Raw genomic sequence first — 17,410 nt, 5'->3', positions numbered from 1 at the left:
ATATCCACAGTGGCAAAGGACAAGGGTACGCAATATCACCTTTAATATTTGCTATTAAAATTGAACCACTGGCAGAGAGTGTGGCGCAAAGCAATTAAACTGAAAGAATTGACCAAGTGCTGGTGGACAAGTCCGTAAATTACTGTTAAATGCAGTTCCATCCCCTATATATCACATGATGAACCATTAATAAGCACATTAACGGAGGCCACAAAAGAGCGCAAAGTGTTTTTTAAGTAGAAACGGAATGCTGAGCTCTAACCCAACCTGCGGCGGAAAACACAGAAAACTGGGCCTGCAAATTTCCCACCTTTCCTAGTGTGTGTGCTGGTGAATAATTAATATGCTTCGATGTGTGTGTGTGTGTGTGTGTGTGTGTGTGAGAGAGAGAGAGAGAGAGAGCACAATGAGATGCATCATGGTCATTATCAGCCAAGATGGACGAACAAAGAAGGAAGGTGTGTGTGCGTGTGTGTGTGCGTGTGTGTGTGTGTGTGTGTGTGTGTGTGTGTGTGTGTGTGTGTGTGTGTGAATATAGAATATGATGGATGGCATTTCTTGAGCTCACCTGGGCCTCTAAATGTGCAATCGTCATTTTTAAGTTTTTTAAAATAAAGGACAATTCCTCCTCTTATCTTTGGAGTCAATTTGAGGCCAGTGTTAAACATCTCCAAACAAGAGATAGACATTTTTTTTATTATTATGTTTTTGCATTTTGCTCCATAGATAATGACTTTTCCTAATTTATTGAGGACAACTGAGTAAACATAAAAAATATATAATATGTTTTCAAAGTCCTGGACACATTTTGTATGCATTGCTTTTTCTTTGGGGTCAGTTTGACCTCCAGGCTGTTTTAGCTGCATAAAACACAGAAGGAATATCAACATTTTACTCACATTTGCTTTGGCTGTTTTGGACACTGAGGAACTAGAACATGACATTTATAATCTTCAAAAAACTTCCCTCTGCTTTAGAACCCTCACCTGACAGAACCACACCTGTAGTAAGGTAAACGCACCTGTAGAAGTGTGATTCCACAAGAGTGTTGATATTTAAGGGTGAGTGGGGGAGGTTAGGTTTTATTTAAAGGGCTGTTTACAAGTTAACAAAGACACATGAAGGACTCTAAGGGTAAGAATTTAAATTATAATCCCTTTCTGGAGGTTTACCAGGGTCAAAATGACTGGTTAGTAAATTTGAAAATAACAGGAGATTTAATCAAACGTTGTTTCACATTTAAATTTGTTCAACTTAGCGCAACTCAATGACTAATGCTAATAATATTTAGCTAAATAATGACACTGTCAGTCTGAAATGCCAGATTATAGCTGCCTGAGCTTGACGTTGTTGTTTTGCCGTTAAAAGTTAAAACTGCTCAGACTGATGTTGGAGGCTGAGCATGCTCACCAACTCGGGGGAAAAAGAGGGAGTCTAGCATGAATGTAACATGCAAAAAACATGCAAAGGAAGCAGGAGAGCCAGTGTTGTTTCTTTTTATTCCACCTTTTCATCTGTGGTCATTTCCTTAAACATGGAATAGGACACACACAGTACCCTGCACTGACTCTGCGCACAGGAGTGTTTGGGATTTTCAGCAAATGACACAGTGAAAGTGTGTGTGTGTGTGTGTGTGTGTGTGTGTGCGCGCATGTATTTCCCCCCTGTCTGTCCTAAATTGCAGGAAGTGGCTTTGCAGCTGATCTCCATCTGGCTCATGATTATTTTGCACTAAGCCAAGCCTTCTGTTGGAATCACTGCCAGTTCAGTCCAGCTCAGATCAAGTTTGTTGAACCTGATCCTGAGTCTGCATCTGGGGCCCCGTGTCAAGTCTGCTAGCTACCTTGATATCAGCTGTCATATTTTGTTTATGTACTGTACATGTGTTCTTAATTAGTAAAGGCATAACTGTTAAAGGACCATACCACCTGGGAACATAATTTTTCAGAGGGTCATTATATGTAACTTCTCATTATATATTTTGTGCACCATATTGAATTTGCAATATTTATCTCTCAAAGAATTGTGTAGGTCCTCAGGCACAGCTTTCTGCATTAAGCCCCAGATGCACAGTGTTACAGCTCATTTATACTCCCTTTACATATGAAAACTGATATGCCCATTTGAAACGATGTCTGGCATGGCATGGACGTTAAGAGATAAATCCACTAGAGGGCAGCTCAGAGTTTCTGACAAACATGGCGACGGTGGAGGAGGTCGTAATAATGGAGCTGCTGCAAAGAGGCAGAAGAGGAGGAGGTGTTGTCGACGGTGGTGCTCTGTCAGGTCATTAAATGCATCACCACAGGGGGGGCGGCGGTCTGTGAGGTCATTAAACACATCACCACAGGAGCACGGAGGATTTTCTTCTCTGACTTTGCCAATGAGATAGATTGACTTCCTCGTGTCTTGTTCATAGACGTCTCTCTTGAACTATCTGCTCTACCGCTCCTGTGATTTCCGGTGGTGCTGCTCAGTTTCGTCTGTATCCGTAAGCTTCCAGAAAACGTGCAGACACATGAACAAAATAAACTTCGGGTACAGACATCTGTATACGTACTTAACGTTGAGTAAAAACAAGCCTTTTCAATGGGTAACCTGGTACAGCCAGCTAATCTCTGAAATTCGTCTTTGTTTGACTTGCAAAACTCAATCGAAGCTCAAGGCAGTCCAACAAAGTGGCTTGGGTGATGACGTCAGTCAAGAGGCTGCAGTGAGCTGAGCTGGAAATCGCAGGCATCAGGGTCGAGTTTCCTTACAAAAACTGTATGAATCATGAACCCACATGCTAACAAGCTGGCAACAGGCTTACCAAGGGGTTTGTCCACTTTCACCGTCACAGCCACAGCTCTTAGTTCAGGTTCGGTGCTCTCGTCCATCATGTGGTTCGTTTGCGTGATTGGACGAGATCAGACGGTTCATCCAATCAAAAAACGTTTCTGTAAATTCCCAAACGGTTTGAAGCCAACTATGGTCAGACTGTTTTAAAGCCCTGATGAAGACCTGGAGTGGGTGACATGTTGGCTTTTTAATGATTTAGCTATTACAAAAAAGGCTTTAAATATTTCCTTCATCGCTGTTACATGTTATTGTATTTGGAGAGCCTGGGTCGCCGTCTTGTTTGAACCACTCTGTCGTCCCCAGTTCCAAAAGCAGCCGCCACATTTCTGATCCGTGTTTGATCACGTAGAGCAGCCAGTCGTCGTCTGCGGTTTGTGAGGTGAACAACTGAGATGAAAGACGGGCGCACTGTTGTTGTTTTGTTTTTGTATTTTTTTTGTTTTATTGTGTTCTTTTGTGTTTTATGAGATTGATATTCTCAGTCACACAGTTTTTTCGGGCTTTGGGCCCCTCTGGGTTTTAAAACAATCTGTCTGAAGACTTGAGGCTGGCAGGGTCTTGGCCGTCTGTTGAGACACGACTTCACAGAGATGGTTCAGCACCAGCTGATGTTGGCCTGCCAGCCAGCGGACCAGAGGACGGCTGTGTCTGTCCGTCTGTCTCTCCGTCCATTCAACAGCTAATTCCAAGGCAACACATCTTGAAATCTGTTGGGGCGGATTATCAAGACCTTCTATATGTTCGTATGAGGGACGCACCCGAATCCAAATCCATATTCAGCGAGTAACGACTAATGTCTTTCTGTGGAATAAATGACCCTTCTGAATACTCTACTTAAAGTTTGGCTTTAAATAATCCATGCAGTTTCTTTACAATGTGAGTTTACATGCGAAGGATAACATTGCTGGTCATTGACATCCAGGCCTTTACTTTGAAGTAGCACTACACCGGAAACTACATCTCATCTTGCACAGCAGATGGAGAGAAGCCAAAAGAGTAGACAATAAGTGAATAGTATTGTATTTCTTTTGTTGTTTGATGTTTCCTAAACCTATATAGCTTCAATAAGCAGGAATTTCAGTCATTTTATATTTATTTGGGGTTAAAATCCAATTATTAAAAAAATAATAATAAGGTCTGGTTTAAGCCACGCCCACTATTTCCTCAAATCTGAATCTGAATTAGTTTGCCCCAAAACAATTAAAAATACAAAGAAAGAGCAACGCTTACACACACACACATACACACACACACCGTTCATATGAAAACCGATGTGTGGTTTTCACAAGTGACTTTTTACAGTGTGTTTTCATACACAAGCTTTGACATTTTATTGTCTCTGTCAGGCCGAACGCCGCGGGTAGAGATATTGTTTCTACTCCTCTGTGTGTGTGTGTGTGTGTGTGTGTGTGTGTGCGTGTGCAGCCGATCTCGATGTGTTTGTGCACGCTGCCTGCACCACGACGAGCCTCTTGCTGTGAGTCAGCCTTTGGAAGGAAAATGTTTATTTTGGGTAGCTCCGCTCTCTCTCTCCATTCATTGTCTACCTCACTCGACCAGCTCTTTCTCTCTCACTCTCTCTCATTACAGCGGTCTCTCACCGTAGTTCACTTTCTGCCTCGCTCGACCACACAGCTCTCTCTCTGCTCATACTACTGGGTCGCTTTCTTACCTGATTCGCTGTTTAGGTCCATTTTTTTTGTCCTACTGTATTTCTGCTCTGATCATGGGTGAAAAAATTATATTTGAATCGTACAGTAATTTATTGTATAATTTTAAAAACATTTGAGAATCCTGAGTCTAAAGTTCGGAAAAGGGAAGATACTGCACTCTTCTAGTTTTACCTGTTTTATTCACATTTGCCTGTTTCATTCCTCTATAATCCTATTATTAATTTTATTATTCATCTTTTGTATTTACATGTTTTTTCTGGTTTATTTATGGCATTTTTTTTTTTTTTATCTCAGTGTCTGCTATCCAGGAGTCCATTACACACTTTATCTGGGACTCGTGCGTTTGTTTACCTGCTCTTTGTCTCATCTCCGGCTCTTGTCCTTGTTTGTCTCCAGTGTCTCTCGCTGAGTTAGCAATCAAACCGCTTTACTGTCTGTTCAGTTTCCTCTAATATGAATCTAATACGCTCCTGCTTTGCTTTGATTGCAGCCTGGTCTCATTTATTACCACCTCCACTGCTGCATCATTTGCATTATGCATCGTCTCTGACTCCACGTCCTTATATTCCCCTCTGTTTTTCTTTTTTCTTTTCTTTTCCTTTCTTTTCTTTGGCTTTATTCCCAACCACGTTTCCTTCAGGACGCCGTTAACCTCCTAAAGCAGCAGCAACAACAACAACACCTGGATGAAAACATTACACTAATCCAACATACGCATGTACACCTGCGTGAAATCTGATCATAAAGTCAATTAGAAGTGTAATATTGAATCCACCGATAAAAAAAATGTAATAAAAGTGCATCAAAATAATATAATGCTATTATAATCTTGTGCTTCACATCATCAAGAGGTGTGAGAGAAAACAGGAAATGAGTAAAAACAAAGAACAAAGATGAGCGAGCAAATATAAACGAGGTAAACCTGTAATTGAGGTGATAAAGCCAATCATAAAAATTTAAGGTCAAATGAATAGATTTAGCCGTCATGACAAATGGAACAAATAGATAGCAGGTCATGAAAAATGAGAGCATTATATCCGTCACACACAACCCTCTGGCTGTGTGTGATTTGAAATAATATCGGCTCCACACATCAGTTTGACGCTTTTGTTCAAACATCTGGCTGCGTGTCATCAGCTGCACTCTTAACACAGCTGTTAACCACTGCAAAACAAACGCACCTGCCGCACACACACACACACACACACACACACTACTATAAACAGCAACACAGAGGCAAACCAGAGGGCAATCTGACCTTCAACAACCACCATTACAGACTAAAATCAATTACATTTGCAGACAAACATTAATTTATGCGTTTCCCCTCTACGTACACTATGAATTTATGAATTTGCCTCATCGTGATTTATGTCGCCCTGGAAACGCACGGCTGCACTGAGGAAGTCTCACTCGGACAGACAAGCGGCGAGGACATGAGCCGCTTTCTCTGAATTTTGTGTCCAGGTCACTTTGTTGAATGATCACCAGTGTTGGGACCAATTACTCACAAAACTAATAAGTTACGATGACTAATTACTTCTGTAAAAAAGTCATTTTGATTACTACTCAATTACTGCTGCAGAAGAGTAATTCAATTACTGGGGAAAGTAATTTTTATGATTTCTCTTTTCTTAAATCCTCTTATTAATGCACATATTTTTGCGTTGCTGTTGCAGTGTGGACATTGCTGTCAGATTTCATCTATCATTGTCAGTGTTGGGCACGTTACTTTGAAAAAGTAATTCATTACAGTTTAAAGTAGTGATGCCAGCTTGTCCGGGTGGGGAATTGAACCCCCGGTCTTCTGAATGGCAGGCGGAGATACCATCCGCTCTGCCGTTGGGTCGGGAAAGACATACCTTCCTTATAATTTGTGCTCAGTCAGTCTCGATGCATGTTGATCAGTTATGAAAAACTGCAAAGTCCGACCGGTTTGAAAATTGACACACCGCTTTTCCTCCACAAGACGCACATTTTTTTGAATAGGATAATAAAATAATAATAATTATTAGTAGTAAGTAACGGCTAGTAACGGCACATTTTATTGTCAGTAACGGTAACGGCGTTGTAACGGGGGAAACAGGAATTTCTTTGATTACTCGTTACTGATAAAAGTAACACCGTTTCTTTGTAACGCCGTTACTCCCATCACTGATGATCACACAAAAAAGTTTTAATTTATTAACCTGAGTTGTTGTTCTGTTAATAATCAAACTTTTAAATTTCACCTCCTACATCACACCGTGCAGTCATCGACCACCTCGGTCTCAAGAAGGTTAGTTTTAATCAGATTTTAGTCTGAATTACTGTTAGTTTTAGTCGATGAAATCTACAGAAGCTTTATAGTCTCGTCTGCATTTTTGTGATTTTTCAAGCGAAATCAACACAGTGACTTTTCACACAGATGATTTTAGCTGCTCTTCAGTCTGAACTCCATGTATTTAATGATGCAGAGCAGAGCAGAGGAGCAGGAGCTGCACTCCCTGCTGCTCTACTGCAAATCAACAAACTCAACGTTCCTCCTGCAGCCGTTGTGTCTGGATTTATTTAGCTGTAAAAAAAACAAAAAAACAAAACACTGCAAAATGCAAATCCAGAGACTTTATGATCACAGCAGGACAGAGCGGCTCTCCTGTCCCTGTTGGGTTTTATTTTCTGCAGCATCATCAGTAAAGTGTGAATCTCTGGTGTGTTGTTTGAATCTCAGTGAACTCTGTGTCGCTGTGCGGCTGTGGCTCCGCCCTCATGCAACCAATTCATCCAATGACAGGGCGGCACGCTGAACTCCAACCAATGACAGGGCAGCACACTGCAGGGTTATTTTCTGAGAGGGTTTTTTGAACGTCTGACATGTCGACTGATAACGTTTTCATCCCGTCTCGTCAACAAAACCCCAACATACACCTCTTCATGGTTGTTATTATCTATCATCTGTTTTTATTTCATCTCGTCTCGTCTTTGTCATGGAATAAAAGGCTGACGAACATTTTTCATCATCGTCAAACAAACTTAACAAACTTAACCCCCGCGTGGTGGCCACACCAGGGGAGGACGCTCCTTCAGATGTCGGGCTGTGGAGTTCAAATGTCAAACACAGAGGCTGTCACAGGCGGCGAGCGGCGAGATTCAAACGTCCGCAGTGTCAGCTGGTCGGGTCCAGATGCTTCTTGGACTTCGGACCTCTTGGAGCTTGATTACATGGCCATTTTTGAAGCAAGTCTGCAAGCAAAGCTGACAAGAGGCCTGCTTCCCCCCCTGCCCTGTCCTCCTGATCCCTCCGACTGCTCCTGCTTCCTGAAGACGAGAGAAGGAGCTTGTTTTTGTGATTTTTGCCTCAGATGATGACATCATCGATGCTGTGAGCCACTTCCTGCGGGTCGAAGACGGCGGCTTCTTCACAGAGAGGATGTGTGCGCTCCGTGACCGCTGGGCCAGGCGTGTTGATGTATTTTACTGGAAAATAAATAGATCTGCCTTTTAAAGCTGACTCCCTCTAACCTGGGCCGTGAACTTCTGAATCACAGCTCGTATGTAAATGCTAAATGGGAAATGGACTGCATTTCTGTGCTGCTTTTCTAGTCTGCCGACCACTCGGAGCACTTCGCAGTGTTTCCTCACATTCACCTGTTCACACACACACACACACACACGTATGTGATGTGTAATTTGCCTTTATGGGTGCAGGACGCTGAAAAAAAAATCAATCAGTCCATCAGTCAGTGGATGCAGCAGGTCAGTGTGTCTTTAAGAGCCGCTGACGCTCAAAGCGTTTCATTCCTCTGCTCTCAGAGGCGGCTCCGCCCAACGCTGCATGTTTTTTTTCTTTTTCATTTATCTGATTGAAACTTGTGCAGCTTCGGTTGATTTCTTTCAAAAACATGGCAGTTAGCAAAGAATCACCAGCACTGTGATAAAAAACAGTGCAAAAAAAAAAAATTGAATGATGTCATGATTACGAATGAAGATCAAAACTACACCTGCAATTAAAATGATAGATTTAAACATAAGATCAGTGAAGCTGGAGCAGCATCAGCAACTGGCTGTGAAACCTGAGTGAAGTCACTCGCAGTTTCTTGCCAACACTCGCAAATTGGCAAGAAACTGCAAAAATTGCCAAGAAATTGTTAAAAAAAAAAAAAAAAAGTTGCCAGAAAATGACAGCCTTGACAAAAAAGTAGTGAAAAAATATATGAAGAAATGAGTAAAAATTAGTAAAACAAAACTGCAAAATTGTAATAAAATTATTTAGAATTATTATAAATGTTTAAAATTATATTGCAAGAGAATAGTCATAAAATCCAAAAAAAAAAAAAAAAAAAAAATAGAGCTCCTAGGTCTCAGAAAAAGACAAAATTTAAAGACTGAATATCAGCATCAACTCTCTGAGAAATATCAGTGTCAACTTTAATAAACCCGCATTCAACCTCATCCTGCAGTGCCTTCACACACACACACACAGACACCTTCACTTCACACCACCGCACCAATACATAGAGATTAGCGGCTGGAGTCATTCGGCTGGGCGTAATGATACGACATCCCATCATGCCCAGTTGTGCGGCGTGGCGTTTGAGGGGCCCGGCCACAATCAGCATCAGCGCCAAACTGCAGTGAGCGGCCGGCGTGCGGACCGGCGGCGAAGCCCGGCGTCGAACACCAGGGGGCGGCAGCGTGTGTGTGTGTGTGAGTGAGTGACGTCTCTCTGAGCTGTTATCCTCTCTTCCTCCTCACATGTGATCCACGCTGCCGATATCCGTCTTCCTCCCCTCCGTCCCGAGTCCCTCACCTCCTGCCTCGTTCGTTCTCTCCTCCGTTTTCTCCTCCTCCCCTCCGGAGAGCCTCGTGCTTTTCAGAGGAGTCATTATTCATCATGGCCGCTGAGGAAAGCTCTGCGCTGCTCCTCCTGTTTCCTCTCCTTTCACCTCCTCCTCGCTCCTCTCCTGGCTCCCTCTCTCTCCTCTCTGAATCTTGCAAAAGCAACAGTAATCTGTTTTTTAGGATGAAGCCTCATTCACACCATGTTTGAAAAATCGGATATGATTTCACATCCCCCTTCTTCTTCCTCCTCCTCTGGCCTCCTGCCTCTGAGGTGAACTTCCCCCCGGCTAACGTTCTTCAAAATACCTGCCATTCATTTATTTATTTTTATTTTTAAATCAATCTTTACATTTTTTTTCCTTAAAGTTTTCTCAGCATTGTTGTGGCAGCCCTCTTGTAGCTTTTTGCCATTTAAATTTAAATATATAATTATTTTGAATATAGCGTTATGGTACTTGCTTTTACTGTGTGATATTTTTCCTTTTTTATAATTTCCAAATAATTTAATAATTATTTAATTAGTCATTTTGTGTCAGTTTCATGGATTTTTTTTTTTTTGTTTTTGCTTTTTGTGGCAATTTTTGAATTTTGTGGCAATATTGTGTTAAATTTTATGATAATTTAATTTTGAATATATGCTGTTTTTGGAGGAAATCCAGTGAATTTGCTCAGGTTTCCAATGAGAAACGTTCTTAAGATCCTGCCGCTTCTGAATTTAATTGCTATGTTTTTATTTGCCTTCACTTATCTACCGAGATGCCGTCGCAGCAGATGGTGTGACAGAGCGTGCAGAGCGTCGGGCGGTGCTGTACAGCCTTTAAGGTGCAGCTGAACAAAAAAAAAAAAAAAAAACTGCAAGGAAAGGAATGGGAGCAGCAGCACAAAGTGCACCTATATGGAGGAAACAAATGGATGTGTAAGCATGGCCGTGCATGTGTGTGTGCAGGCTCACACACACCAACACACACATGCACGCGGTGACTCAGAGCTGCAGCGTCCCGGCTCTGGTGCCTTGCATCCCCGCTGCTTTGAAGTGGGGAATCAGCCTGGCGCTCATTGACGGAGCTCAGCCATGCGTGGGCTGATTCTACATTACAGTCAATACTGGATGAATGCCTGCTCCTGTGTGTGAAAAGATCCCCGGGCCAAAGTGCTGCTGCCTGCATCCAAAAGCCTAATGAAAAGCACACGCACACACACACGGAATTAAGGCACACGCGCACACACACATGCATGCACCGCTGACTTATACACGCGCATGGCAAAACACACACTTTGACCCAAACAGACAGACGGTCGTGCCTCTGAAGATTTAATGTAAGTTTTTCTGCTAAAACCTCCTTCATGTGGTCAGATTCCCCCGTCAGTCCTCCGGGGTGGACTTCCCTCGCCTCGGCTGCCGGACGGGAAAGGACGTCCGCAGGAGATAAAACTGAAGCGAAACGTCTGAGAGATGGCAACTGATTTTCTACTTACGCCGTGCTTTTCCAGAGCGCTGCAAAAAGAAGGCCTCGCCGTTTTTTTTTTTTTTTTTTTTCAGATTGCAGAAAAATGCTTACGGGGAGACGGGCCTGCGTGTTATGCCAAGCAGCAAAACAGATTTTGACTGATCAGCTAAAGCAGGTCGAGGAGATAAATGAGCGAAGAAAGTTCTGGAGTGAAAAGACCCATCAGAGAATAAAATAGTAATGAAAAAAGAAAACGGCTGACTCGAGGATGAGGATCAAAAGACAATTGATGAAAAGTTTCTGTCTAAAATGAAAAAAAAAAAAAAAAAGCGTTTCTCCTGGAAAACGATCATTTCAGAGCAGCGCAGGTTCCTGGTTTTGTCTTGTTTTCTCGTGTAAATTTACTAACGCAACTTCAGATAAGCAAATGGGTTTCAGTGGTGATGCATTGGCACAGATTGACCAAAACCTAAAGAGATTTCAGTGCGCAAAGTCAGCATTAAAGGGACAGTTCACCCATTTTGAAAAATATGATATTATCTCACCTCCCTCCAGCTGTTCTGTAGGACAGTAGTGCTGCTGTCTTCCTCTCAGTGTTACTGAGTGCTGGATACTGGCTGGATGCTGCAAATGCTAACTGTTAGCCTCCTGCCATTAAGGTGGACTTCCCCCCGGCTAACTTTAGGTCCTTTTACTTAGGTTAAGGATAAGGTTAAAGTTAAGACCTGTCCCTGGCATTGATTAAACCCTTAAAAACTAATCCCTGTTAAAAAAACAAAAACAAAACAAAACAAAACAAAAAAAAAACATAAGGAGTTTGTTGCATCAAAAAAAAAAAAAAAAAAAAAAAAAAAAATCCTGAAAATGGCTTAGATCAGTGGTTCCCAACCCAGTCCTCAAGGCCCCCCATGTCCTGCAGGTTTTTGTTTCAGCTCTACTCTTTCACACCTGATCCAATTAAGGGTTTCATGCTGATTGGTTGAAACAGATCGACCTGAATAGGCCATGCATGATGGTGCATGGGCCTTAATTGGGTCAGCTGTGCAAGAGAAGAACTGAAACAGAAACCTGCAGGACAGGGAGGCCTTGAGGACTGGGTTGGAAACCATTGGCTTAGATGTACCTCTAACCTTTAGGCTTCATTTAGAATGTGTGGATCTGTGGATCTGCAAACCACAGAGAGTCTCTGGAGAACGGCACCAAGAGGACCGGGTCAGGCATGACTGCATTAGCTGACAAAGTCATTTTACTTTTACCAGATAATATCGGTGCAGATTATCTTGAAATATCAACCCGGTATCAGGTCAAAGTGTGTAACGGACCCGCCAGAGGAACTGCTAGATGATGAGATACTGCGGCTTAAGGCGGCTGCTGGTGTGTCGCAACAGACCGGCAGCTGGAAGGTTAAAGTAGCGCTTTGACCAGCAATTATGTCCCATCATGAATGTGCATTTTCTAGCGAAACACTTGAAAAACAGAAAAACACGGATTTCAAGCGAGGTGGATGTTTAAGGTCAGGAAACTCTAACAGTTTGTTTGATGTTCAGGCCTTTACACCCCAAGTCTGTGTTTTTCATCCAAAGCCGTCGCACGTTTAAAAATAAATACGACGTCACGTTTACTCACCGGCTCTGACACTTTCATCCATCTGATTTTCTGTCTTTTTAGTAAATTGATGGAGTTTCTGCAGTGAAACTCCTCTCAAGTTCGCAACGAATACGATAATAAAACACATCGGGCTGTGTGCAAGGTTTCTGAGCGGAACGATTTTTATCAGATGACGGATTAAAAACAGGCATACAAAAAATTTGGATTTGATTTGATTTCATTTGGATGTTGCTGAGGCCATGATTGAGACTGGTCCCCAGTTTGGTCTGAGGGGAGACGGAGGAAACACGCAGCGATGTGAAGGATCTGAGGAGTCGGTGGCTTTCAGTCTCCAGTCTTTTACTGCCACTTTCTGAAGCACTGACTGTCTTCAGAAAGAACCAAATATCCCCCAAACCTCAAACTGCCCACAAAAGAAAAAGGTTACGCTGCTAAACTAACTCCCTATCAAGCAACAAAACGCAGGAGAAGAGAGAGTTAAACTAAAGAGACAGCTCTCCCCTGTGGCTTCCTGGCAAAATCTAAGTAAAAGTTAAATTACAGAAGGAGAAATGTCGGGTTAACAGCCAAATACACCCATGAAGTGTCAAGGCGTAAGCAGGCAGGCCCAAAGACAACAAGGGAATAAGTGCAGCAGGAAAAATAAATCTCAGTCTTAAGAAGGAAATTTAATATTGTCTAAGAGTGGAATAGAACTGACAACACAAATACATAACAAACTTATGTATGGGAAATAAGATTTTCCCTTCAGAGAACCACGTCATAATATTTTGGAGTGAAATCTTCAGTTTTGTAAGTTTTGCTCCTTTCCTCCTTTCCCTCGTTGCCACGCTGTGCACTTTGAATCACGTGGTGGGCGGGCACTAATACCCGACAACTTCAAACATCAGTCAGCAGTCATGTGCAATAAGCCGAGCGGCCGGCTGCTGCTGCTGCTGCTGCCTGATTTCAGACGGAGCTCTCGGCTCCTCGGGGCTGCGAGCGCAACCACATGACGGCAGAGAGTCTGAGAAGACTGGACACCGGTCACATCGCACACTTCACCGCTCACACGCACAGATGCTTTTTGGCTTTCGTGTCAGAGGCGAACGTGCACTTGTCGACCGGTCGGATCCGGGGAAACGGACACTCGACTTGATGCTGGAGTGCGGCTAAAAGCGGCCTAAGAGTCATGCAGAGTGTCCTCGGCTTCGGCTCGACGCAGAGGGCGGCGCCATCCTGCGGCACGACGCTGGATCTGATGCAACCGAGCTTTGAAGCTGCTGAGGACAGCTGGCTTTTTCCTATAGGTGTGAATCGGAAGTGCTAATGATGACGCTGAAATCTCCTCGTTAGCTGCTCTGTAATCCACACAATTATATTTCTATCTCCTTGTTCTGCAGCGCAGCTCCCAAAATAACACCAACAAATCAGAATACACCAACATAGAAAATGTCCACACCTTTTTTTGTGCAATTACAATTGTTTGGGAGAGTACCATCAGGCCGTTTCCTCGTTTCCTGCCGGATCTACTTTACAATGTGGAGTCACATCACGCCCAGGTCACTACGCCTCCCAAAACTCTACCAAAGTTCAGTTTTGCGATAACATAACAGTAAAAGGAGGCATGAGGAGTTTGCCTGAATTTATCCGAGCAATGTCCACATCCGCATCTGGATCAGTTTGATTAAGAACTTTGCATTTTAGCTATTCGATTTAATTTGAGTTTGCAAGTCAAACAAGTAGTAGTCAGTGTTTCCATTAAAAAAACACATGCAGGAGGACATCAGTCTGATCACTGGACTTTGCTTTAAGGTGTGAGGACAGGTAACAAACATTATTGATGGAAAAAACAAACAAGCAAAACAAAACTGTAATTCATAGTATTCTGTTAGATCACCAGAGCCTTTTTAAGAATCCTGAATTAAGTCTTTCAAATCAGTGGAGACTAAAGTAAAAGTGACTCATGCTATTATGTCGTTTAGCAGTTTGATGCAGTTAAATTAAGAGCCACACACACGTTTCGAAGTGCAATATCCCATTCTTCACTACAGTATTTATCTCAGTTCCATGTTTATTGGATGTGAGCTGGTTGTCTGTCTGTATTGTCTCATTAACTGCACTGATCAGGAGTTGGGCTCTTCATTTACGGTGCTCGTTAAATGGCAGTGAAGCATCTCTACTCTATTCTATTCTACTTTATACCCGAGGCATCTTTTGTTTTTTGTTTTTTTAGCCCGATGCAGTTTGTCCAACCTGAGAGGAGAAACAAAGGGGGACGTCGTCCTGCAGGTAAGACACAGTTCCTGATACTGCACTCGCTCTGCAGGCCGTGCAACAAGACAGTCTACTGAAAGAAAAAAAAAAGAAAAAGAAAAGGAAAGTGCTGTGTTTCTCACTGCAGCGGCGCAACGAGAATGAAAAGCCACGACTGCCTTGTGGAAAATGCATGAAAGCAAGATGTGGAGATAAGTGATGGAAATGTAAGACAGCGGGCGAACGAGAGCGAACCTACAGGCTCTGCCGGAGAGAGAGAGAGGGAGAGAGAGAGAGAGAGAGATAAAGAAGGGAGAAGAAAAGATGCTTTTGTACGACATTTGCCTCGTCGTGGGGTGGCGGAGAGGGCGAGAGAGAGAGAGAGAGAGAGAGAGAGAGAGGGAGAGAGAGATCCACCACTCTCCACAACACCTCTCCCCTCTGTGCAGCAGCTGCCCTGCGATATTGATCGCTCGCTGGCCCCAAGACATGGCCTGTACGAAAAACAGCCATTATTTTAGAAGCACATCCATTCACAGCTCTGCGGCTGCCGTGTGGAGGGCGTGAAGGGCAGAGGCTCGGCCCGCCGGCTCCGGCACAGCAAACCACCGGGAATACACCACACCGCCCCGTGATAAATGCTTAAATGTTCCAGCGGACTTTAATTGAATTTAATATTTTATTTTGGTCGGGGGGTCATGCTAAAACATTATGAGATTAAATCAAAATGAAATTAAGGATTGTTGAAAGAAATGACGATGCAGATTAACGAACAGAGATTCAGCCTCTCAGTGAAATAGATGTTATGTCGAAAAACCAAAGTACACAGACTGTGGCCGTGCATAAATTTAGACGTGAACAAAAAGCTGAAACGAAACAATTACTCAGTAAAACCCCTTACGAAACAAAAATATATTGCAGTATATTGGAAATGTGATCTATTACAGTGTTTCTCAACCACTGGGCCGGGGCCCATTGGTGGGCCGCGAAGCACCATCCGGAGGGCCACAAAAATGTTTCAAGTCGAAGCTAATTTTCCAGCGAGAACTGATTTTAGTAGAGAACAATACTGATAAAATGTATGCTTGAAATTCAGTGTTTTAAACACAAACTAGGCATAATAGACAGATCATGATCTTTACAGCATCATCAATTTGAAGTACTAAGATAATAGCCTAATTAGAATGAAATAGAGATTATATAAAATAAGCAGGTGTTGGGCCCCACCCTGTTGAAAATACAAACAGTTGGGCCTTGGAGTAGAAAAGGTTGAGAACCCCTGATCTATTAGATAATACATTTCCATATATGGGAACTAGTCTATATTTTCCAATATATTGCAATATCTGAGATGCGCAGTTACTTATGTATTATTCCATATATTAACTTCAACAATATATTATTCCATGTATTGCTAAGACATTTTCAAATACATAACATATTTAAATATATTGTAATTTTATATATTAAATGTAATATATTGTAATATATTTCATGTAATATATTGGTAAATATATTTTCTTTCCATAAGGGACAACAGCAGAGACAGAGGCAATGAAAATATGTGTTTTGTGAAACTATGTCAAAGATATGGTTTATAATAAAGAATTTGCGCAACCTAGAAAATATCTCAGTTTGAAAATGTGTGATGTAAAAACGATCCACCTTTTGAAATATATTCATGTTTTTTTGTGTGTGTTTGTTTGTTTTTTTCCAGAGAAACCATCCAACCTGAAAAACACCACCGAGGCGCACACACACTGCGAGATGTCGTGGTTACTCACCCCGGTCGGTGTCGTACAGGAAGACGAACTTGTTCCAGTCGTAGTGGTCAAGGAGGGACAGCAGCGCCCCCCGGATGGACGGCCGGAGCTGCAGGGTGAACTGGCTCTCGCCCTCGGTGGGGAAGCTGGGCGTGATGAGGGAGATGTGCAGGGCGCCGCAGAACGATGTCAACGTGTGGACCGAGCGCTTGTCGTACAGGCCGAAGATGGCGAAGACGCCGCGCGAGTACTGGGAGCAAACTGGGAGGAGGGGGAGGAGGAAGAGGAGGAAGAGGAGGAGGAGGAGGAGGAGGAGAGAGGAGAGAGAAGTTATTTGTGATGCAGAAAGTTAAAAAATCTGTGGCATTTTCATATGAATCACAAACAAAGAACTGATTCAGGCTCCGGTCAGTTTTTAGCTTTGTTTGTTTTTTTTTTTTTTTTCTGTCGTGAGGTTTTCATCACTACAAATTTTACCAAATGGAAGCAGCCTTGTGAAAGTAATCTATTTTGTGATCTTATTATGTCAAACCAGCAGCATCAGTTGATTCAACAAGGACGGTGATAAATTACAGAGAGAGAGAGAGAGAGAGAGAGAGAGAGAGAGAGAGCGCACTGGCTGCTGGGAGACAGAAAAAACAGAGTGCAGTACAGTGTTTTGTCCACTGGGGGCAGCGCTGAGCCCTTGCTAAACAGAGCAGAGGACGTGGCTGTCAGCGGGATGAAATGCTATAAAATGATTGATGATGAATGCATTTGAATCCAAATATTGATCAGTGACTGGACTACAGCTGTCAGTGTTTATTTATGATGACGACAGGATTATAATCTGATGTGAAATCCGTGGTTGTAAAATTAGGCCAATTTTAAATTTCACTCATTTTCTTAACCCCCGATGCACAGGAAAAAACGTTATACATTATAAGTTAGAGAGCTGTTTTTAAATTTAAAAAAAAAAAAAAAAGTTGACTGCTGGTCATGTGACTCTGTGTCGCCCAGCTGTGGCGCTCTACGTCGCCCC

The 17,410-nt window shown here is 42.7% G+C and overlaps 1 protein-coding gene across 1 annotated transcript in view; it reads right to left on the bottom strand.

The window, feature by feature from the left end:
• The window catches only part of LOC115371203 (glutamate receptor 4-like), a 79,409-nt gene extending 62,915 nt beyond the window's left edge, over window positions 1–16,494 (bottom strand). Inside the window, 1 exon segment of the mRNA XM_030068396.1 lies at window positions 16,411–16,494. The gene's annotated coding sequence lies outside the window, so the exon portion shown is untranslated.
• Between the last annotated feature and the right edge of the window lie 916 nt (window positions 16,495–17,410).

The sequence above is a fragment of the Myripristis murdjan genome, chromosome 14, assembly GCF_902150065.1.
Source record: "Myripristis murdjan chromosome 14, fMyrMur1.1, whole genome shotgun sequence".
Taxonomy (NCBI): Eukaryota; Metazoa; Chordata; class Actinopteri; order Holocentriformes; family Holocentridae; genus Myripristis; species Myripristis murdjan.
The sequence above is the reverse complement of the archived record's forward strand: the minus strand, read 5'-3'. Positions and strand labels throughout refer to the sequence as shown.